The sequence below is a fragment of the Artibeus jamaicensis genome, unplaced genomic scaffold, assembly GCF_021234435.1.
Source record: "Artibeus jamaicensis isolate MK-2021 breed Jamaican fruit bat unplaced genomic scaffold, CSHL_Jam_final contig_475, whole genome shotgun sequence".
Taxonomy (NCBI): domain Eukaryota; kingdom Metazoa; phylum Chordata; class Mammalia; order Chiroptera; family Phyllostomidae; genus Artibeus; species Artibeus jamaicensis.
In genome coordinates this window covers 3,752,179-3,777,061 of record NW_026521852.1, presented here as the reverse complement: position 1 = coordinate 3,777,061, position 24,883 = coordinate 3,752,179, and the positions used below count along the sequence as shown (strand labels likewise).

Below are 24,883 nucleotides of genomic sequence, written 5' to 3'. Positions count from 1 at the left end.
CCTCTCTGGTGCCTCCACCCCACCCCTGGGAACCGGGGGTCTGTAGGGAGGAGCGGGCAGGCGGTGATGGATTGCTTGGCCTCGCAGCTTCAGTGCCAGGTCCCCCAGAGCTGCGGAGATAGATGGGCAGCATAATTGAGTGTAGCGTTGATAAACTCCGGCCTCCTCACCAGCAGATAAGCGCTGGGTGGAAGAGATGCAGAGGGAGGGAGGCCAGCCCTCCATCTGTACACCTGGCCTCTGCTCCTCCTGGGAGGCGAGCCTGGCCCCTCACACCCACCTCTCATTTAATCATACACAACTAGGACCTCAATGCTGAGGAGACCTCCGACAGGCTGTGCGTTTATCTAGTCTTCCAGAGCCTGAATTCCATACATAACTTATGCAAAGGTAGAGAGCGAAGGAGCCTGGGCTTTGCAATCAGTTTGAGCCTGGCTCTACCTCTTCCTGCATGACCTTGGGCACAGCGGGTAGCCCTCTGAACGGAATGTCCATGCTGGGAAGTGGGATCAGGCATCGCTGCTCGAAGAACAGCTGTGGGCGGAAGGGTTAGGCAGTGCTTTCAGTCCCCTTCATTTGCCCCTATGCTATGCTGCCTCTCATTCCATCTTACCGCCTACTTCTCATCTCTCACCTTTTGTAATAAACTTTAAAAAATATTATCGAGGTATAGAATTTTACAGGAGAGTGCATAAAGGTCCCTAATTCTAAGTATACAGCTGGATAAATTTCTACATTTGTGGATAGCAGTATAATACCACTCAGATCAAGATGTAAACATTTCCAGCATTCTGGAAGGTTCTTGGAAAGGTGCCTTCCCAGTCAATATCCAGGCCCATCTGGATTAGCCACTGTCCTGACTTCTATCACTGTCAGTCAGTTTCATCTTGTTAACACAGACCTCCCCTTCCTTTTCCATCACAACTTGGGACCACGGTGTTTGGAAACTTTAGGGAATGCTAGCAATTTCCTAAGGGCTATGGCTTCTCAGGGTCTCAAACTTAATCAGCCATCTCCAGAAAGGGAGACTGAGTCCTCTTCCTCGTGCTGTAACCCCCATTTCTAGAGATTGCTCTGTGCTTTAGGGCCCTGCTCTGGCTGGGATCCTATGGCCTGTGAGTGCCAGGCTGCCTCAGGAGATAGCAGGAGGACCTCCTGGCCCGAGCACCCCTAGCTACCCTGTGGCTCTCAGCCAGCCTCTCTTCCCGGAAACTCTGCAGGGTCCTGGCCACTGCCTGAGGCAGCTTTGCTCCCCACCCTTTCTGCAGCAGACCCTGAGGTCTTCTCATCACACAGTTCTGGGGCACTAGGCAAAAGGACAAATGGACAGGTAGTTAGGACGGAGGGACCCAGATTTACTTCTAACTGCCCCAACCTCTTTACCTGCCTGTCTCAAAGGCTCTCACACTCGACTTGCCCTAAACTCAACATGTTCATCTTCTCCCACCAAGCCTGCTGTAGCTTCTTCAGTCCCATGTCAGGCTAACCCCTCTCCAAGACTGCAAACCTCTGCCGTCCTGATCTGTCCCTCTCCTACCTCACCCTCCACCCCATGCTCTTCAGTTCCTCTTCCCCACCCTTAAGTGCCTCTCTCATTTCCAGACTTGCTACATCTGGGGCATCTCTTGCTGCCTCAGAAGCAGCCTCAACTACCAAACTCCTCTTCAGCCATAAATACCTCTTCAGCCCCAAATGCCACCTCTGAGAGTCTTTCCCCGACTCCTTCGAGAAGGGCGGTCACTTCCCCTCCTGTTGCGGTCTCAGAGACTTTGAACAGATCTCCATCTTACTGTCAGGCTGCAGGTCTGTCTTCCCAGCCAGGCTGGGGGCTTCTCAAGGGCAGGACAATTTGCTATTGATTTCTCTACTCCCAGAGCCTAGTGCAGCGCAGGCTTCCCTTGCAGGGTGGGAGGCGTTCTACTGCAGTAAACTGTGAAGGGCAACCCATTAGTGGGTCCTGAAAACAATTTAAAGTGGGTCACAAGCCCTGGCTAGTAGCTCAGTTGGTTAAAGCTTTGTCCCAATACATCAGGTTGCAGGTTCCATCCCTGGTCAGGGCACATACAAGAATCAACCATGGAACACATAAATCTGTGGAACCACAAATTGATGTTTTTCTTTCTGTCTCTCTCTCTCTCCTCTCCCTCCCCCTTCCTCTCTCTAGATCAATAAATAAATAAAATTTAAAAGTGGATCACAATCCACATTTTCAGAAGAGAAGGAAAACAGAAAGTGTCAGAGTGCATAGCATATAGCTAGACTAAACCTTCTTTTGGGATGTTGTTTTTTCCCCTATTTTACACACGCATTCACACACAGTGAACAGGGATATGAGGAAAGTCGTGCATTTTTTGCCTTGGCTGCAGATACAAAAGCTCTGAAAACCACTCTTCTACTCAGTCTCTCAGTAAGGTGATTCCTTTCCACTCCTGCTGATACCACTGGAGAGATGACGTAGATTTCCGGCCGAGATGGAGGCATAGGTAAAGACACTGTGCCTCCTCTCACAACCAAAATTAAGGACAACAAAGATTTAGAATCAAAAACACACCCAAAACAGACAGAAAATTGAACTGTACGGAAGTCTGTCAATCAGTCAACCAGACCAGTAAGAGGGGTGGAGTCGGAGGCTGGCAAAGGGGGATCGAGGCAGGAAAAGGGGGTGGCTGCTATACCCAGGAGCACAGGTGGCGCAGGGCTGACCGCAGTCATGCATTCCCAAGCAGATAAACTAGGCAAAAACGGGCAACAAGACAGACTGCACAACCCAGGGCCCAAGTGCTAGGAAATAAAGCCTAAAAGCTCTGATTGAAAAGGTTCCAGGAGAGACTCCCAGCCTCACGAGAGAGTTTGTTGGAGAGACCCACAGGGTCCTAGAAGGTACACAAACCCACACACCTGAGAATCAGCAGCAGAGGGGCCCAATTTGCTGTGGGAAGCAGCAGAGGGGACCGAAATTTGAGAGAAAGCAGAACAAATGCCATTGTTCCCTCTCTGACCCCACCCCCACATAAAGTGTCACAAACCAGTGATGTGTTTTGCCCCGTCCTGGTGAACACCTAAGGCTCTATCTCTCACTACGTAACAGGTGCGACCTGACCAAAAATGGCTCAAACAGGAGAACAAATCAAAGCCCCAGAGCCAATACTTTTAAGCGACCAAGATATAGCCAACCTATCAGAAGCATAGTTCAAAACACTGGTGAGAGACTTCCTGGGGACTTCCGCCAAGATGGAGGGATAGGTGGAGACGTTGTCTTCCTCACACAACCAAGTTTAGAGACAACTAAATAATAGCAACAGAAAACACAGCCAGAACACAGAAAATTGAACTTTTCGGAAGACTGTTAACAAATTCTTCTGCCTGACTGGTAAGAGGTACGAAACCAGCAGCTGGCAGAGCGGGGTAGCACAGGAAAACTCGGTCGGACGGACTCAGGCACGTGGAATCCAGGTGCAGGGTTGGACCTGGTGGACAATTCAGCAAGCAATCTCGGGGAAACAGCGAGGAAGCAGGGCTGCAGGTTGACTATGGTCGTGCGTTCGCGCATTCGTGCATGGATAGACAAGCGAGGGAGTGGACGATTGGATGAGAGCCAGCAGCCCCAGCAGCAACTGGTGGCGGAGGGCGCTGCCATTTCCCTGCTCTGACCCCGCCTCCACATACAGTGTCACAACCCAGCGACCTGGGAGTCCAAGGCTTGCTCCTCATACTTAACAGGTGCAAACAGACCAAAAATGGCTCAAGAAGATCTCAAAGCCCCAGAGCCTATAAATCTAAGTGATGAAGAAATAGCAAAACTCTCAGACGCACAGTTTAAAACACTGGTGATCAGGATCCTCACAGAACTGGTTGATTATAGCCACAAATTAGACAAACATATGAAGGCGAAACTAATTGAAATGAATGGAATTGCACAGGAAACCAATAGCGATGAAAAGGAAACTGGGACTCAAATCAATGGAGTGGACCAGAAGAAAGCAAATAATGACCAAACAGAAAAGAGTGAGGAAGCAAGAATTCAAAGAAATGAGGAGAGTCTTAGGAACCTCCAGGACATCTTTAAACGCTCCAACATCTGAATTATAGGGGTACCAGAAGGGGGAAAGGAACAGCCACCAGTGGAAAACTTATTTGAACAAATAATAAAGGAGAATTTCTCCAATCTGGCAAAGGAAACAGACTTCCAGGAAATCCAGGAAGCTCAGAGAGTCCCAAAGAAGTTGGACCCAAGAAGAAACACACCAAGGCACATCATCATTACATTAGCCAAGATTAAAATTAAGGAGAGAATCCTAGAAGCAGCAAGAGCTAAGGGGACAGTCATCTACAAAGGAGTCCCCATCAGACTGTCAGCGGATTTCTCAAAAGAGACCTTACAGGCAAGAAGGGGCTGGAAAGAGGTATTCCAAGTCATGAAATCCAAAGACCTACAACCAAGATTGCTCTATCCAGCAAAACTTTCATTTAGAATGGAAGGACAGATAAAGTGCTTCTCAGATAAGATCAAATTCAAGGAGTTCATCATCACCAAGTCCTTATTATATGAAATGTTAAAGGGACTTATCTAAGAAAAAGAAGGTAAAAAATATGAACAGTGAAAGGACAGCAAACTCACAGTTCTTAACAACCACACCTAAAACAAAAGCAAATTAAGAGGACAGCTAGATTAGGAGTGAATCATAGAAAGGAAGATCTCATGGAGGGTTAGCAACAGGGGAGTGGGAGGAGGAGAAGTGGGGAGAAGGTACAGAAAATAAGTAGCATAGACAGTAGATAGAAAATAGATGGGGGGCAAGAATAGTATGGGAAATATAGAATCGAAAGAACTTGAGACACATGGTCATAAACTAAAGGTGGGGTAATGGTGGGGATGGGGGTAGGGTGGAGGGGAATGAAGGGGGGGAATAGAACAACTGTAACAGCATAATCAATAAAAAAATTAACGACAAAAAAACACTGGTGATCAGGAAGCTCACAGAACTGGTTGATTTGGGTCATAAATTAGATGAACAAATGAAGGCTAAATTAAGTGAAAAAAGGAAAATGCACAGGGAACCAATAGTGATGGAAAGTAAACTGGGACTCCAAATCAACGATGTGAACCAGAAGGAAGAAAAAAACAGCCAAACAGAAGAGAATGAAAAAACAAGAATTCAAAAAAAATGAGAGGCTTAGGAACCTCCAGGACATCTTTAAACATTCCAACATCCAAATTATAGGGGTGTCGGAAGGGGAAGAGGAACAGCCACAAGTGGAAACCTCATTTGAACAAATAATAAATAAGAATTTCCCCAATCTGGCAAAGGAAATAGACTTCCAGGAAATCCAGGAAGCTCAGAGAGTCCCAAAGAACTTGGACCCAAGAAGGAACACACCAAGGCACATCATCATTACATTAGCCAAGATTAAAATGAAGGAGAGAATCCTAGAAGCAGCAAGAGCTAAGGGGACAGTCATCTACAAAGGAGTTCCCATCAGACTATCAGCTGATTTCTCAAAAGAGACCTTCCAGGCAACAAGGGGCTGGAAAGAAATATTCCAAGTCGTGAAATGCAAGGACCTACATCCAAGATGGCTTTATCCAGCAAAGCTTTCATTTAGAATAGAAGGACAGATAAAGTGCTTCTTGGATAAGATGAAGTTCAAGGAGTTCATCATCACCAAGCCCTTATTATATGAAATGTTAAAGGGACTTATCTAAGAAAAAGAAGATAAAAAAGATGAACAGTGAAAGGACAGCAAACTCACAATTATTAACAACCACACCTAAAACAGAAGCAAACTAAGTAGACAGATAAAACAGGAGTGGAGCCACAGAAATGGAAATCAAATGGAGGGTTAGCAACAGGGGAGTCGGAGGAAGAGAAAGGGGGAGAAGATACAGAGAATAAGTAGCATAGACATTGGGGAGAAAATAGACAGGGGGAGGGCAAGAGTAGTGTGGGAAATGAGTAGTGTAGAAGAGTAGTGTAGAAGCTAATAAACTTGTGACACGTGGACATGAAATAAAGGGGGGAATGTGGATGGGAGGGAGTGTGCAGGGTGGAGGGGAATGAAGGGGGGAAATGGGACAACTGTAATGGCATAATCAATAAAATGTATTTTAAAAAAATGACATAAATCAAAATCCCAGAGGAAAGTTGTGAGATTCCTTCTCTGTGCCAGGATCTCTATTTTGCTGGCTGCCCTGGATACCTCATCTCATCCTCCTGACAACCTTGGGAGGGGGTACTTTTTACTTGAGAAACCCTGAGTTCAGGGGAGCCAAGTGATCAAGTGAAGGTCCCACAGCAAAATGTGGTCGGGCCAGGATTTGAGCCCAGGTATGTTTCATTTGGGAGCCTTTTCCATTTCCGTGACTCTGGTCTCAGAAGCTGACGTCCAAGAGTGGATGATTGAGGGGGTCCTGGAGGAGAGCAGGGAAAGAAACTGGAGGGTACCCGTTGGGGAAAGGTGAGGCATCCTGTGTCCACCCTTCCCTTCCCCTTCTCTCTGGGGTGAGAGGTGCCAGTGTTCTGGTACAAACCCCTTCCTGGGCTTGGGAAGAAAGGGACTTGTCCCCAGGTCCCCTGGTTGGCCCAGGCACAGGGTGTGGGCTCTGTTGCCGGGAAGGAAGCCTGCCTGGTTACTTCACAAGTAAGAGTGGAAGGCGCCGGGAGGGAGCACTCAAGGTCATTTCTGTCTGATTGTAGCACCACAAGGACCGCAGGGGAGTGGAGCTAGCCTGCCAAGCACAGAGAGCAGTGCCAGGCTGAGTCCCATTGCACGTGCTGCCTGCCTCCCTCCACCCTTCCCTCTCCCGGGCTCCTCCCCAGCATTCCTCTGTCAGAAACTGCCTGTTTACTTGTTTGTCTGTCTCTCCCATCAGACCGTGAGCCCCTCAGGGGAAGGAACTATGCTTCAAGGTGCAAGTTTCCCCCCCAAACTGTGTGGCGCATAGTAAGAACTCAGAACACATCTGTGGGAGGAAGGGAAGAAAAGCAAAAGGCAGGGCAGGGAGAGAGGAAGGCGGCTGATATTTCAGAACTCCAGAAGACCAGGTGGATCAGAATCTGGGCGCAGGCCTCTGGCACCTCCTTTCTTGCCCACTGGAAGGAGACCCATGTGGCTCCCAGAGCCCATCCTCCTCAGGCCCATGCCCTGACTCCCCTGCCCCTGGCCATTGCACAGCCACTTTAACCCTTCCCTTGGGTGGAGAAGGCACTCCTGTCTGGCTCAGGTTTCTGCCTCTGGATTTGACATGATCCAATAATGATCCTGACCCTGCTGGGGCTCTCTCTGGCTCCCGCTCTGGAAATCCTGGGGACTCCACTGAGCTCTCTGAGGGCTTAGTCTCAGGGCTCAGGAGAGGCAGCTTTGTACCTAAATCTTGGGGTTGGCTGTGTGACCGTGAGCATCCCCTCTCAGGTTCTCTTACCTCATGGGAGAATATATGGACAGTGCCTGGTGCTCTAGAAGCAGACTCTCCTTCCCTTTCTATCCCCCTCAGTTTATCTGAGGCACAATTCCTGGCTTCTAGGCCTCCTTTGCACCAGGTCAGCACCAGACAGCCATGTGGCCTCTAAGGCAGGCAGCCTCTCCTAGGACCCCTTCCACCACAGATGGCACTCCTTCCTGACGCAGCTGCCCTCTCCTGGGTCAACTATAAGCACTCCAGATGGGGTCTAAATTCTAGTCTCCAAGACAGCTCAGTTCATTTATGGATCATGGACGTCTGATACAACCCTTGCTCAGTACACAACCCAGCTCCTCCTGGCTTAGCTCAGTAGCTCCTCATTTCCCCAGGGGCTTGCTCCCTGGAATGGTGGAGAGGCCTTCTCCCACAGACTTCCAAATGTCCCAGCTTGATGGCAGCCCAGTCATTCCACACTGGCTATAGCCACAAGTCCGAGGGGCAGCCAAGCCCACCTGCTGATCCATGAGCCTCTCCAGCCTTCTTCCCTGTACTGATAATACCCCCTGTTCTTTCTAGAATCAAGTACAGGTGCTGGGCAGGCCCTAGAGCATTCTTGAAAGGCTCCCTCCTGAAGTCAGGACCCCAGGATATCCCTTTAGACACTGGGGATTCTTGGGAACAAGGCACAAGGGCAGGAGGAGGAGGGGGAAGACTTCAGAGGGATGCAAGCAATACTCTACTGCCCCAGTGCCTTTGCACATGCAGGGTCCTTGCCTAGAAGTTCCTTTCTTCATTGGTGTATCTCAGGAATGTCTTCCCATCTCTGAAGTCTCAGTTCACACTGCACCTCTCTGAAGTTGTTCCTTATCACAGCCATCCCCTCCCCCACCTCCATTAATCAACCCCTTGCCCTGTCTGGTATCCTCTAAGAATCCACATTCGGCATGAGGGCCATCTCTTTTCTCAGCTTGTAAGCTGCTCCTCTGTGACTCTGTGGTCCCAGAACTAAAGGGAAGCACCAGTAGGTCTTCCAGTCTTGTTTGAGGTGAATGGGGGGAGTTTTGGTGCACAGAGGTGGGGGATCCGAGGATCCCCCACCTGGGGCTGAGGATGAGAGGAGGTGCTGGGAAGAGGGTTTGGGGTCTGGATGGCTGAGGAGAAAGAGCAGTGGATCCAATGGGAAGACCAGTTAAACAAGGAGAAAGGCCAAACTTCTAACGGAAAAGGAAAATGAAATGGGAATGAAAATTGATGAGGCGGAGAGAAAAGGAGACTCGTTTCATCAGCAGGTTTGCCAGATGAAGCTGAGAGATAAATCACTCGGCGGAAGGAGCCTGGGTCTCTGGCGGGGCTCACTGCCTGCTCCCTCTGTCAGCTGTCTCAGGCAGGCCTGTGAGATAAATGGCTGCAGCTGAGCCTGCACCAGGTCCCCTCCTCCCCCTCAACTGCAGTGAGAATAGCCTGTCAGTCCTCACCACCTCCTGCAGGACTGTCCTGGCCATTCCTTCACCTTCAGTTCCTCTCCCATTCTGCTCTTCTCTCCCTCAGCAGCCCCTCCTTAGCTGGGGGACAGGCCTGTGGAGAAGCTCTGACCTTCTGCACCCCTCATCTCCCTTCTCCAAAGCCAGAGGGGGAAGCAGACAGAGGTCAGGGCACAGGAACCAGCGGTGGAGGATACAGGGCTGGGTTTTAGCTCTTGCTTGGGGACAGACCCTGGAACATGACCTCTCATTTCTCTAGGCCTTGGGCTCCTCGTCTGTGGAATGAGGGGGTTGGCCAGAGCAGGGAGCAGTTCTAAGACTGGTCCCTGGACCAGCTGTACCAGCATCAGCTGGAAATTTATCAGAAATGCAGATTCTCATGCCTAACCCAGCCCTCCCACTCAGAATCTCTGTGGGTGGGGCAGAGTTGCCCATGTCTGCACAAGCCCTCCAGTTGCTTCTGATGAACACTGCTATTTTGGAATTGCTGGGCTAGATAGTAGGTAAGGTCCCCCCAACAGAGATTAGAAATATATATGTGTATATGCATATGATGGAACTTACCATTATCCTGACAGATAAGAGTTTCCAGAATGCTCCTCACCTTCCTGTCTTGGCCACAAGGGAACTTTACTCAATCAGCATTCACAGAGCTCTGACTGTATGTTGGTGCTGTGAGACGGTGGAGTACAAGGTTATGGGCACTCTACTAGGGTATGGTAAAAAGTCACAGAAGCATTTACCAAGAGCAATATGGGCACAGCCTGGAGGAGAGAACACAATTCTGCTTCATGTGGGAAGCTGGGCAAAAAAGTATCAGAGTCCCTTTACTAAAAGTCATCGAATCGTACACTGAAGAAGAGTGAATTTGATGGAATACAAATTCACAACTTCAATAAAGTTGTTTTAAAAAATCACAAGGGAATGGACTTCCAGTCAAGTTGGCAGATTAAGTAAAGATGGCTCACCTCCTCACACAACCACAACAAAATTATAACTAAAATATAGAACAACTATCACTCAGAACCATCAGAAATTGAGTTGAATAGAAGTCTGACAACTATGGAATTAAAGAAACCATATCCATTCAGATTAGTAGGAGGGGCAAAGATGCAGAACAGGTTGGTCCCACACCCATGTGTGGTGGATAAAAATTGGGGAGGGATATCTCTGGAGTGAGGAGTCCCAGCTTCACACCAGGCCCCCAGCCAAGGGTTCCGGTGCCAGGAAGATAAGTCTCCAAAACTTGAGGCTGCAAAAGCCTACTGGGATTGAGTTGGTGGAAGAAACTCCTGGAGTTCCAAGTAGTTCCCTCTGAAGAACACACATACAGACTTGTTGAGACTCACCCTCTTTGAGCTCCAGCACCAGGGTAGTGGCTTGAGAGGCATCAGTGGCATAAAGGGAGGAGCCGAAGTGTCTGGTATCAAGGCAGGAGCTGGAGGGCAGCTTTCTTTCCGAAAGGCGTGCAGAAGCCATTATCACTTTGCTGAGCCTTCCCCCCACAGAACCATAGAGTTGGCAGGCAGGTGCCACACCTGAGACTCCATTAACCTGGCTAACACTGTTTGCCCTGCTCTGGAGATAATCTGGGACTCTGCCCCACCCAATTTATGGGCCCACCCAATTGTTAGCTGTGACTTTTGAGTGGTTGGTCTTGGCTCATGCTTCACAACTTCCTAAATCCTATCAAACAAGCAACAGCTGGCCTCAGCAAGACCCCAGCCCCTGTACCTCTTGCTAAGTGACCCAGGCCTGGCACTAGCAGCATCAGCCTACATTCAAAGCTTGGCTTCACCTGGGAGTCTCCAAGCCCACCACAAGAGCAGCTATCTCAGATTGCATTATAGCTCATACAGGATGGCTCCAGGAAAAACACAGGGGGAGCTGACATTGGCCTGCACCACCTGGGAAACCCCAGAGCCAACACACCCAGTGGGCAGCTAATGACCATGTCAGAGAATCACCACCCTGGTCCTGCACAGCTGATTCTCCACAATGGGTGGAGGTTGGTGGTCAGTGGTCACAGCCAGTCTTTGCAGCTAACTGGCCTGAGCTAATGCCTCCCAATAAGCTGCCAACAGCAATCAAGGTTGAACTACAAGAGGAGGGTGTACATGAAGGGCACACCTTGAATACCCAGCTTGGGTGATAGGGGAGGCTATGCCACTGCACCCTACAGGACACATACTATATCAGGCCACACTACCAAGACATGGAGTCAAAGCAGCTCTACCTAATAAGTAGAAACAAACACAGGGAAGCTGCCAAAAGAAGGAAACAAAGAACATGGCCCAAATGAAAGAACAGATCAAAACTCCAGAAAAAGAGTGAAACAAAATGGAGATAAGCAATCTATTAGATGAGAGTTCCAAAAACTTGTTGTAAGGATGCTCAAGTGAGAACTTAGTGAGAACTTAGTGAGAACCTCAACAGCATAAAACAGATCCAGTCAGAAACAAAGGATACACTAATTAAAATAAAGAACAATTTACAGGGAAACAACAGTAGAGTGAATGAAACTGAGAATTGAATCAATGATTTGGAACATAAGGAAGTAAAAAAATAACCAGTCAGAACAACAAGAAGAAAAAAGAATTAAAAAAAAAACCAACAAGGATAGTGTAAGGAGCCTCTAGAACGACTTCAAGAATGCCAGCATATGCATCATGGGAGTGCCAGAAGAGGAAGAGATAGAGAGAGAAATTGAAAATCTATCTGAAAAAATAATGAAAGAAAACTTCCTAATTTGGTGAAGAAAATAAACATACAAACCCAGGAAGCACAGATAGTCCCAAACATGATGGATGAAAAGAGATCTACTCCAAGACACATCATAATTAAAATGCCAAAGTTTGAAGATAACAAGAGAATCTTAAAAGTGGCAAGAGAAAAGAAGTTAGTCACCTACAGGGAAGTTCCAATAAGACTCTCAGCTGATTTCTCAAAAGAAACTGTGCAGGGTAGAAGGGACTGGCAACAAGTATTCAAAGTGACGAAAAGCAAGGACCTACAGCCTGATTGCTCTACTCAGCAAAGATATAATTTAGAATCAAAGGGCAGAAAAAGAGCTTCACAGACAAGAAAAACTAAAGGAGTATATCATCACCAAACAATTATTATATGAAATTGTAAAGGAACTTATTTGAGAAAAAGATCAAAACTATGAATAATAAAATGGCAATGCATATCTATCAACAATTGAATCTAGCAAACAAGAAGAACAGAGGCAGAATAATGAATGAGGTGAGTATTTTGATGGTTGCCATATGGGAGGAGGATGTGGGGAAATATGTGAAGAGGTCAGGGGATTAAGAAGCACAAATAGGTAGTTACAGAATAGTTATGGGGATGTAAAGTATTGTATAGGAAATAGAGTAGCCAAAGAACTATATGCATGACCCGTGGACATGAAAAATGGTGTGGAGATGGCCTGAGGGAGTGGGGGGTGCTTAGTAGAGAGGGACAAAAGGGGATAAATTGGGATAACTGAAGAGCATAATCAATAAAATATAATTTAAAAAGTTGCCTTGGCTGATGTAGCTCAGTGGATTGAGTGCCAGCCTGTGAACCAAAGGGTTGCCAGTTCGATCCCCAGTGAGGGCATTATGCCTGGGTTGCAGGTTGGGTCGCCAGTGGTGAGCATATGAGAGGCAACCACACATTGATGTTTCTCTCCTTCTCTTTCTCCCTCCATTCTCCTTTCACCAAAAATAAATAAATTTAAAAAATCATAAGGTACATGTTGCCTGAATCAGTAGATCAGCAGGTGCACAGATGGTGGAAGGCATTGTGCCCATACTGGGGACAGCAGGAGCATAGGTCCTGGGACAAAAATGTATGAAGTGTATTCTAAGGAGTGGCTCCCCCAAGGTCCCAAGAGTGTGGGTGATGTGTGGAAGAGCCTGGAGCACCACACCAGAGTCAGAGTGCTCTGGACATGATAGTGCAGCAGAGGGCTGCCAAAGAGGGCATGTAAGGCAGTTACCACCATAGCTATCGATGACCATAATTCATTAGGAGTAGATGCACCTTGCAATTTTAGTTTCTTTTTTTTTAAAATTTTTTTATTGATTATGCTGTTACAGTTGTTCTATTCCCCCTTTATTCCCCTCCACCCTACCCCCCATCCCCACCATCACCCCCCTTTAGTTTATGACCATGTGTCTCAAGTCCTTTAGATTCTATATTTCCCATGCTATTCTTGCCCCCCCATCTATTTTCTATCTACTGTCTATGCTACTTATTTTCTGAACCTTCTCCCCCCTTCTCCTCCTCCCACTCCCCTGTTGCTAACCCTCCTTGAGATCTTCATTTCTATGTTTCCACTCCTGATCTAGCTGTCCTTTTAGTTTGCTTTCGTTTTAGGTGTGGTTGTTAATAACTGTGAGTTTGTTGTCCTTTCACTGTTCATGCTTCTTTAACTTCTTTTTCTTAGATAAGTCCCTTTAACATTTCATATAATAAGGGCTTGGTGATGATGAACTCCTTGAATTTGGTCTTATCTGAGAAGCACCTTATCTGTCCTTCCATTTTAAATGAAAGTTTTGCTGGATAGAGCAATCTTGGTTGTAGGTCTTTAGATTTCATGACTTGGAATACCTCTTTCCAGCCCCTTCTTGCCTGTAAGGTCTCTTTTGAGAAATCTGCTGACAGTGTGATGGGGACTCCTTTGTAGGTGACTGTCCCCTCAGCTCTTGCTGCTTCTAGGATTCTCTCCTTCATTTTAATCTTGGCTAATGTAATGATGATGTGCCTTGGTGTGTTCCTTCTTGGGTCCAACTTCTTTGGGACTCTCTGAGCTTCCTGGATTTCCTGGAAGTCTATTTCCTTTGCCAGATTGGGGAAATTCTCCTTTATTATTTGTTCAAATAAGGTTTCCACTTGTGGCTGTTCTTCTTCCCCTTCTGGTACCCCTATAATTCGGATGTTGGAGTGTTTAAAGATGTCATGGAGGTTCCTTAGCCTCTCCTCATTTTTTAAAATTCTTGTTTCTTCATATTTTTCTGTTTGGTCATTTTTTTCTTCCTTCTGGTCCACTCCCTTGATTTGAGTCCCAGTTTCCTTTCCATCACTATTGCTTTCCCGTGCATTTCCCTTCATTTCAATTAGTTTAGCCTTTATATGTTCCTCTAATTTGTGGCTAAAATCAACCAGTTCTGTGAGTATCCTGATCACCAGTGTTTTGAACTGTGCCTCTGATAGGTTGGCTTATTTCTTGGTTGCTTAGATTTATCAGCTCTGGGGCTCTGAGTTGTTCTTGAGCCATGTTTTGATCTGTTTGCGCCTGTTACGTATGAGGAGAGGAGCCTTAAGTGCTCACCAGGGTGGGGCCACCCAGGTCGCTGGTGTGTGACGCTGTATATGGGGGCAGGGGGTCAGAGAGGGAACAATAGTGGTCCCCTCTGCTCCTTCCCGCCGCTGGGGCCTGCGAGGTCTGTCTCACTGCTCGATCCTTTGCTGGTTTATCTGAGCGCAAATGTGTGACCGTGGTCAGCCAGCTGCCTTGCGCCTTCACTGGGTCTGCCCATCACTACCCCACACCTGGGATTCGCCCTCAGCTGCCTGGATCGGGGGATCTTTTTTGCCCGACCCGCTCTGCTGCTGGCTCTGCCCCTCTTACCGGTCTAGCTGAGTGGTTCCTTGTTGTCGGACTCCGTATTGTTCAATTTTCTGTGGTTTGGCTATGTTTATTGTTGCTAAAACTTTGTTGTTTTTAGATTTGGTTGTGTGAGAAGGCAAAGTGTTACCACCTATGCCTCCATTTTGGCGGAAGTCTCTCCCAGATTCCCAATTTTAGTTTCTATATCCACTATCCTATATGATTCTCACTATAGTCCTGCAAGGTCATAGTGCCATTATTCCTATTTTAATGGGAAAGATATTAAGTGACTTGCCCAAGATCATACAACGAATGAGTAATAGAGCCACAGCTAGAAGATACAGTGTGCTGCCACGTCTAAGCCTTCTTTTCTCAGTGGGATATCAATAGTGATCATGTAGTCATTGACTGAGGACTGCTTCTGAGCCTGGCCTTGGGCTAGGGGCCTGGCATGAGTGGCCACTTTGAATGCTCTTAATGACACTATGCTATGAGATGACTATCCCAGTTCTCAGTTGTGAAATGCTCAAGGATGCTCAGCTGGTCAAGCCAGGACTCTAACTTGGTTGTGGCTGGTGCCAGAGCCTGTGGTCTAAATCTTGACCACACATCACCCTCCTCCAAACCCCACTGCCCAGCTCTTCTCGAGCCTGGAATGGTATTGGGAGATTTCCAGTTGAATTCTCCTTATTCAAACTTCCTTGAGTCTGGGCCAATCCAAAAGAAACTGGCCCCTGGCCTAATCTGAGTAGCCTTTCTGTAAAGGAAGGCCCTTCCCAATCTAGTCGAGGTTCTCTCTCCCCACCAGCTGGTTCAGGCCCTTCTGAGACTGGTGCACCCCTTGGGGGATCAGCAGCTCCCAGGGCCCCAGAACCCTGAGGCTGGAAACGCTTCCATCCATGATCAATAACAGGCATAATTCAGGAACTGCAGCAAGTACAAAGGAGTGGAGGTTAAATCAATATTTAGAAGCTTCAAAATTAAACTAATTAAGAGCAAGCTTTAATGATTTTTTTACTGTCTGGCAATAAAAAGACAAAAGGCCCACCCATATTTTATGATTCTACCTTAGTAGCTTGCAGTGATTTGGGAAGAGCAGCAGCAGAAAAGTGCTCCCAGCTTTTCTGCCTTGCAGAGATGGAGCACCTCATCCTTAGCAGTCAAAGATGAGGAGGAGAGAGTGAGTGGGATGGAGTGCAGGATGCAAAGTGCATGTGTGGAAGGCCACTGGCTTGGGTCAGGGCCCGTCATGGGTTGAACTGTGACTCCCCCCTCCTACAGGGATACTGAAGTCCTAATTCTCAGCAGTGTGAATGTGACCTTTATTTGGAAATAGTGTCTTTGCAGATGTGGTCAACCGAAAATGAGATCATACTGGGTTATGGTGAGCCCTAATCCAATGACTGGTGTCCGTATAAGAAGAGAGAAGTTTGGATGCAGACACAGAGGCACTGGGAGAATTCCACATGATGATGGAGATGGAGATTAGAGTGCTACAGCAGCAAACTGAGAAAGGACCGCAATGGATGGCCCCCATCAGGAGCTAAGAGAGGCAAGGAAGGGTTCTTTCCTGCAGGTTTCAGAGGGATCATGTCCTGCAGATACCTCAGCTTCAGACTCCTGACTTCCTGAATTGGAAGACAATAGATTTCTGTCTTTTAAGCCACGTGGCCTATGGTACTTGAAGACAACAGACCTAGGAAACTAACACAGGGATCCTGGATTCTAGTTCCCATTCTGCACAGTTAAACTGTGCAGACTGGACAAGATGCTAAACCTCTAGGAGCCTCAGCCTTTTGCGCAGAGATGTGGCACAGATCACATGAAGACATGAGCGTGAAATATGCACTATGAGCTGCACATGCTACAAAAATGTCACCTGGGCTCATTGCTAGTGGAAAGAATCTGGGAAAGGACTCAGGAGCCATCTGTCAGGTGGGCAGAAAGTTCTCGCCAGTTTGCAGGTCTGGTTAAAATGCAATCAGATCATAGGTGTGAGGTGTGTTTGCATCATTAAAGATATATACACAAAGCGGATTTTTATTGTTGTCCTCAACAGGGATTTTATTTCCTGCCCACTACACCCAAGTATTCTCGTCTGTAAAATGAAAGGGCTGGACAACATTATTTTAAATGTATTTTTTTCAGCATCATTCTCTGGGAATATTTATATACTAAAAAAAAGTGTGTCTTAGCAACCCAACCTCATTCTCATCCTTATACCTCTCTCCTCACCAGAACAATCCAGAGGGACACCAGCTGAGCACTGGCTTTGCTCCCCTCTGTCCCCTATTGCCAGGGGTCGAGCGAGGCGGGGACCAGAGCACTTTTCCTCTGTTCTCCCTCCAGAGGACACCAGACATGGAAGGAACAGGAAACCACACAGGCAGCAAATAAAATCTCTATCGATCTTGAGATGGCTGGCATCCCAAGTCCAGCTGGCTTTCAGAACTGTTCATTTTAAATGAACGTTCCTAGTGATCCACTCGTACTTAATCCTGGAGCCGTGTCTTGTTAAAGTGCAGTGGAACAGGGCGGCTGAGCATGGGGCTGCTGCTGCTCAGTCTGGGCCTCTTCCAGGTCTCCGGGAGGGGTGGCTGAAGCAGGTGCTTAGGTGGTCTAGAATTCCGGAAGGAGGTGCATCTTGCGGCAGTGAGGTTCTCTGGGGGAGGACTGACCTTCCTGCTATGTGACAGTCAACAGTGTTCCCAGATGGGTATCAGTGAGCAAATGACCATCTGCCTGCATGTCACCCTAGCACATTGCCCTCACAGGGTGACACCAGCCGTGTCGCCACAACAACCACCTGCACAATGCCATCACCTGGCTGCCCCACCTGCAGCCCATTGACTCTATTACCAGACCCATCATTGCCACTCTCCTCAGCTGTGGCCACCAGGACCCCCATGCTCGCTGCCATCGCCACTTACCACTCTGAACACCCTCCACCAGGATCATCATCGTCCCTATCCACCGCCACAGTCCAAGCTATCATAACTACCCCGATAGCCAAAATAAATCATATCGCTTCATTGCTGCAACATGTACAGAATCTGGAACAGATATAGTTTCTGCCCTTAAGAAATATACACAACACAGTGAGACCTTCTCAAATGCTAACACAGAACCAGCGGATTGGCATGTGTGGCACTGAGGGCCACCCTAGAAAAGCATGAACTGGAGGCGGGAGGCGCATGCGGCAAGCACTTGGAGGTAGGGGTGGGTTTGAAAGGGCACGTGGAGGGGTGGGCCTTGGTGTGGCCAGGAGAGCTCCCCATTCTGCTTGAAGGTAATAAAAACAAGGATCCCTTGTCTCCGGGCCCTCTCCAGGCCGATTAAGTCAATCTCTGGGGACTTGGAATTGGAAAAAAACAAAACTCTCCAGGATTTCTTTGTATGTAAATTTTATATCAAAAGAAAAATATCTGTAAAATAAAACTAAAGTCCATAGTTGTTCATACTGAAGAATTTAGGGAAAAGTGAACTGATGTCTGCAATTTACTTTGCAACGCATTCAAAATAAGATGGATTGAGGGACAGATGGAGGGAGATGTGATAAAGCAAGTCTAGGAAAAGGTTAATGGTGGAATCTGGTAGATGGTGGGTGTATCATTGCTCACTGTAAAATTTCTTCAACTTTGCTGTATATTTGAAATTTTCATAAAATATTGGCAAGAAGTTCCCAACTGGTTTTAATGTGAAGCCTAGGCTGAGAGTTACTGCATCTGAAGGAAAAATCCATAAGCAAGTGAATTCTCTTTCTTCCATCCTCCGTGTGTAAAAGAACAACCCCCTCTCTACCAAACCAGTGAGACTCCCGTCCGGTGCTCTCCACCCTTCTCAGGTGGTGGCACACGCAGTGAATTTGTAGGGTGCACCTGGGGAAGTGGAGGGGGCTGCTTGCAACAGGAGCCTGGCTGGGGAGATGAGAGACACACTGCTGCCCCGGGCCCCACAGGGCTGTGGGGCTGGGCCCAGGACCCGCCACAGCCTTACTAGTAGGCCAGCTCCACTCAAATGCCCCCCGCCCCATCACCACCCCAAATCTCCGCTTTCTAAAGGCTCAGCCCAGCAGTCTGAGGAAGGATTAAATCATCTCCCAGGAAACCAGGCCAGAGCCTGACTGTTGCAGTGTGCGTGCAAGTGTGTGTGCAGGGTGTGGGGCACACCGTGGGCAGGGGCCGCCCCACGCCTCATCTGTATGCTCCTCCACACCCGCTGCCCTGCCAGGGACTGCCATGGCAACACAGGAGTTTGTGCTGCCACTGCAGAGCAGCGTTAGGCGATTTAATTAAGGAGCTGGCAGCAGACAAACTTTGTGAGTTAAAGGCATTTTATTAAATCCCTTTGTATTATGCAGCTCGGTTCCCCAGGAGCTGAGGGGCTGGGGAGGGCAGAGGGGAGACCGCTGGGGGTTTCCATTTTCTTTTCCACTTTGGCTTCTCTTCTGCTTCATGAAAGTACTGCCTGAGTGAAAGGACCCCAGTGGTGATGGCCTGCTCCCCCAGCCCAAGCATTAGGCCTTGGCAGCAGCCTGGGGATATCACCAGCATTGATCTCACGTGTCCTGGTTCGCAGAGTATTATTATCCTGGGCCCGGCCTCAGACCCCAGCTCAGCATCACAATAGCACGTTTTGTGTCACTGGCACCAAGCTCAGAATTTCCCAGGCATGATCTCATGGAACCTTCCCACACCCTTGGCATTCCCATGCCATAGACAGGGAAACTGAGGCTTACAGACGAGAAGTAACCTGTCCAGGATCTTGCAGGTAGTGTGTAGCAGAGAGGCTGAGCCACGGTTTACACCATAACTCACTGCTGTCTCTTAAGGTTTGTGACCTTCTCTCATCTCACCTTGCAGAATGGGTTCCACTCCTGTCACGCAGCCAGGAAAACAATTCTGGGGTGAAGCTGGAGAGGGAGTGGGGCTCTCTGGGACCCTGACCTCCTAACCCACCAGGCCTGGAATGTGCCTTGTCGAAGTCACAGCCAGGCCCAAAGAACTTGCCAATATACTCAGAGGGCCAAACCCCTCTTCCTGGCTGCCATAGGAGAGTATCTGTCTGGGACTTGAAGCCCAGTCCATCTCCTCTGAGGACCAAAGGTCAGGAAACCAGATGCAAAACCTTAGGGCACTGTGGTTGGATGTGGGGAAGAACCTCTTGGGTAAGAGAGAGGGTGAAACTGAAAAGCATGACTTGCCAAGAAACCATCTAATACCTAAGCTGCCCTCAATGGTGCAGGGCTTCAGGCAGCCTCTGGAAGCCAGGCTCCCAGCCTCCAGCTGGGAAGAGTCTCTGGGGTTCCATGACCCTGAGTGTCAGCTCCTACCTATGGGATTTCCTCCTTTCTGAGCAAGTGCAGGGAAGTCCAGTAAAGGCCCCCGGACAGTGGTGGAGAGGCCCAGTCCTCTGGGGCTGCAGTCGGCCCCCGGGCCACCAGGGCCTCTGCCGTCCCTCCAGGTGGTCAGCTCGGCCTGACGGGAGAGCCCAGGCTCAGGGGCAGTGCCAGCGAGGGGTGAAACGCCTTCCACCCTGCAAACTGTCACTGGCCTCACATGGTGCCTGGCCTCACAGATGAGTGACACAGGCTGCCTGCCCGCCTAGACCTGTGCTGGGACTGTTCTCTTGGGCTCAGTTTCCTCAATTCTAAAACGGAGCTGTCAGCTGAATAAACATAAATGAAGAGGAATAAAAAGGAGGCAATGACATATGCCTTATATAGTTAAAATAGATGCAAAAAATAGCTGACTTCATCAAGGGCTTATTCTCTGCAAGGGGTTTGCCACAAATTAACTCTTTTCATCCTCACAACAGCTTTATTATATTATTCCCATTGCGCAGATGAGGAAACTGAGGCTAAAAGAAGTTAAGCCTCTTGCCTAAGGTCAGACGGCTAGTAAGGGGCAAGAACCAGTGCTCTTAACAATCCCATTCTCTCTCGTTCTCTTGCACACACACGTATGTATATATGTGTATGTATCATGTGTATGTATATACACATATATACTATATAGTAATAACAGCTTTGAACTATAATTCATATACCATAAAGTTCACAATGGTATATGAATTATACCATTGGTATATATATATATACTCACAAATATAATCACAATATTATAAATTTAATAGCGGGATTTGCCAAGCTTAAGGATGTGTTATCTGATAGGGTGAAATGTTCATGAGCCCAGGACTCCTGCTTTTGGAAGGGCCTTCAGAGCCACAGCCAGCAGCTCCTCCAGAGGGGAGACTGTGAGGCCTGCGTCCTCGCTGCCCCTCCCCCACCGTGCTCTGCCTCCGTCACTGTCCTCTCCCAGCTCTCGCCTGAGGCTTCCACCTTGCCCTGGGGTCTATTGGCCCCCACTCCCTCACTTCGCCTAGAAGAGACTGAGCCACGGTGGGTACCCTCTAGGTGAACCCTTTGAGAAGTCCCCAGAGGGGGGCCATGGGTGTGGGGCAGGCCAGGGAGGACAGAGCTGCTGCAGGGGAGGGCCGAAGGGCTAACTCGAGGGATGCCGAGTTCCACGCTGCCACCAGGTGAATCTCCCAGGGGAACAGCAGCTGTGGACGGATCTGCTGGTAAGAGGTCTGGTCCGAGTGGAAAGCCAGAGGCTCTAACCTCAGCTCTGCCACAGACCATCTACGGGGCAGTCTCATGGAGCCCCGGTCCCTTCTCTTCCAGAAGGCAAGGATAAGAGTGTGTGCCTTCATTCACTATTTGCTGTGTGCTGAGCCTTTCACAAAGCTTATCTTCTTATTTAATCCACACAACAGCCCTATAATAGCAGATGTGTGATACTGAATGGAGACTCAGAGAAGTTACATGAGTTTCCCAAGGTACCCCAGTGAGCAGGTGTAGAAGCTATAATTGAAGTCTCACGCAGTAGGATGTCGAAGGCCCATGAGGGAGCCTCTGGGGTGTGTGTGTACAAAAGGGCTCCAGTGGGATGGAGCCACCTGCCCTGACCCTCACGCTGCCCTGCCAGAGCTTAGTTGGTCTTCCTCCAGTGAGGTAAGGACAAGCAGGTGCTCTGGGGGCCTGTGCCCTCTCTCCCCTCCGCTGGAGCGGTTTGGTCAGCACACGTGTGTGTGTGAATGTCTGTACCCCTGCAGGAGCATGAGTGTGTAGCATGTGAGTATTTGTGCAGGAGGAAGTGTGTGACTGCGTATCTGTGCATGAGTGTGTGTGTGTGTGTGTGTGTGTGTGTGTGTGTGTGTGTTAGGGGGCGTGGCAGGCAGAGAGGTGCCGACCCTGGCCAGGTGAACCAGCCTGGAGGGGAGCAAGTTTGGAGACTGCATTGCCAGTGCTTGCTCTCCTGGGCACGAGGCCTGGGTGGTGCCAGCTTGTTTCATAGCCATTTTCCCAGAGAATTAACAGGGGAACATTCTCCTCTGTAATAATGATAAAAACAATAATAATCAACAGGGCTCTAGCTAAAGTTCTCTAGCGCCTCTCTCCAGAACTCAAAACTCTGGGCAAACAGCAAATCTACTGGCTTTCTAGCCATACCCCAGGGCCTGGGAAGCCTGGGGAATTGCCAGATTTTTTGTCTCCTCTGGTTGGGAGGCAAGTGCAGGTGCGCACTTGAGACTGACCTGCGCCAGGAGCTGCCCTCTGAGTGCCAGGGATAGATTCTAGTGCCACTGGAAGCTATCCAAGCTTATTTCCTCCTGTTTCTCTGCTGCATCGCCCCTCACATTCTGGGGTTACCCTGTGCCCAGGAGCAGCAGAGTAGGTAAGGGAGGGCGCGAGGTGTCAGCTGCCTTTGCCCATCAACCTGTGGCTCCCCCACCCAGCCAGCTCTGCCTCAGGGAGGGCTGTCCCTGCTCTTGCAACCAGAGGGCACTTGTCCGTCTGGCATGTCTGGTCCCTGCAGAGGACAGCTGGTGGCTTTCTCTGGCCCCAGCCAGGAGTCATTATGCACCAAATGTCTAGTTTAAACAAGTGATTAGGCAGCTCTATTAAGAGTCCACGTGCTTCCCACCAGGAGGAATGATGGGGGGGGGGTGGCCAAGGCAGGAGGGAGGAGGACCTCAGGGCCTGGCAGTAATGACATCTCGTCTAAAGCAGGTCTCAGAGAGTTCAGTATAGTGAGGTGGAGCTCCCAGGTGCTGAGCCAGCACCCCGAGTGGCTTGAAGCGGACAGATTTTCAGACACAGAGCACACTCCCGACTGTCTGGGCAGCCCACACACACTCTGACACGAAGGACATTAAGCAATTTAAATGGACAGAGAAACCAAGGCTGTTGCGTGGCCGCTGGCTGCAATCTCCCCGTACACACTCTTGAAAAGCAGTGACTGGATCTGAGTTCTACTCCTTTGCTTTCTCCTGTAGCTGCGGGACAAGGAAGGGAGCGGGAGAGGAGACACGGTCAGGAACTGTGTTTATTACAAATGTATTCTCCCAGCATCTCCACAGAGGAAGCCTATTTAGTCTTGAGCCCACAGATGGACTGAGGAGTCTGGAAATACCGCCAGTTGTATAAAACACATCTGCATGTGTGCACGTGCGCATGGGTGTTTTTCTGGAGAGAAGGCCCAAAGCTTGTATCAAATTTTCAGTGGGATCTGTGGCTATTCCTCAATCAGTTCTGAAGATGAGGGCTTGTCGCCTTCCACAAAGGTGACTTTATCTTTTGGAACCCAGCAGTGGATTTTGAGGACTGGATTCCATCTGCTTGAAGGGGGGTTAGGATGAGTTTGGGGACACACTGATGCAGAACTATGACAGAGACTTGCCAGGCAGAACTGTGGCTGCCTCTAATCCAGAGGTGGTAATAAAGTGCCTTCCTCATCCCTCCATTCTCCCCATTGTGACAGCTCCGTATCTACTGTTCCCTGTCACCCCAGTGACATGTCAGCCTTCTAATGACGAAGGTGGCATCAATGTCATATAAATTCCTCCGGAAGCCCAGGGGCTAGAAAGAAGTCAGGCTGCATGGCCTGCATGGCAGAGTGGAAAGAACAAGCCTTTAGAATATGAAAGACCTGGGTTCAAATCCTGCTTGTCTCTTACAAGCCATGTGACCTCAAATAGATAATCTCTCTGAGTGCCAGGTATGCTATCTGTAAAATGGGAATGCCTCACAGGGCTACGCTGAGGGTTAAATGATGTGGTGCTGATGGAGATTCCAGCATCAGGCTGGCACTCAGCAGGAGCTCAATAAATGGTTCTCTTTCTCAGCAGGCATGGGGGGGGGGGGAAATGTACCTTTCTAGCTATTGGCCACACCTCTGCAATATCAGAGAAAAAGTTGGTAGGATGCGAATGCAGGTAGGAGCCATCTCCCCTACACTGGTGATCCAAGTCCTTCCTGGCTCACCATGAGCCTCTTCTCCTCCACGAAGCTCCTTCCACTGCTCCTCACAGTTCCTGTAAGGGCTTCTCGTCTGTCTCATGCAAGCCGCACTCCATCTGTCTCTCTGATGACAGGGATCACTGGCTCGCCTTGACCAAAGAGCAGGTGCCTCAGCTGCTCCAGCAGCAGCCCCAACCGCTCAATCCCATCTCAATCCCATCCTTGCCCACCTTTCCAGTCCTTGCCTCCGCTTCTCCCTGCCCCCTCGCCCCTCCCCCAGCCTGTGTAGGAACTGGTTGTTCTCTTGTGCACTTTGAGGTCTTTGAGCTCCTTGTGCTAGAATATACTTCCATTCTCTGCTTTGAGAACTTTTAATTATCCTCCAAGTGTCAGTTCAGTTGCCATCTACTTTGTGACACCTTTCCTCCCTCTTGCTCCCACAGCACCTACACCAGCTTAGCGGGAGCCACGGAGTGACCGTTTGTCTCCCTAGACCAGGGGTGTCAAACTCATTTTCACTGGAGGCCACATTAGCCTCACAGTTGCCTTCAAAGGGACTGAATTTTAGGACTGAATAAATGTAACTACTCCTTAATGGTTAAGTGAGAGCTCTGCACTGCCACCAGGTAGAAACAAGGTGTCAGGCGGGGTAAAACAAGGCGGAGGGGTCAGGTTCAGCCACAGGCCTTGTGTTTGCCATCTGTGCCCTAGACCGAGCCTGCCCCATCTTGGCCGCCCCTCTGCCTTGCACCGCGTCTGGCACATGGCTGGTGCTCAGTAAATGTGGGTTGGGGTAAAAGAACATGGTTTCCTGTGCCTGGCAGTGAGATCCCCTTTAACATAGACTTCTTGTAAAGGTGGCAGTCCCCCAACATGGGGGGCTAACTCGGGTCCTGCTGGAGTTAGGAACAACCCTGTCTAGTCTAGCTGAGCAGGTGGGTGATGTTAGAGGGCTAATACACTCATCCCATCTGGATTCCACTCCTGTCCACTCCCAGCCATGGGGCTGGGGCCAAGGGATTCTGCCAGTCACCCTGGAACCTTCTCTACTTTGCACCTGCACAGGGAGGAAGGGGGAGAGGATGGAGCGGGAACGA

The 24,883-nt window shown here is 49.0% G+C and overlaps 1 protein-coding gene across 3 annotated transcripts in view; it reads right to left on the bottom strand.

Moving 5' to 3' along the window:
• Window positions 1-24,883, bottom strand: part of LRRN2 (leucine rich repeat neuronal 2) — an 81,513-nt gene that overhangs the window by 9,363 nt on the left and 47,267 nt on the right. The window lies entirely within an intron of this gene.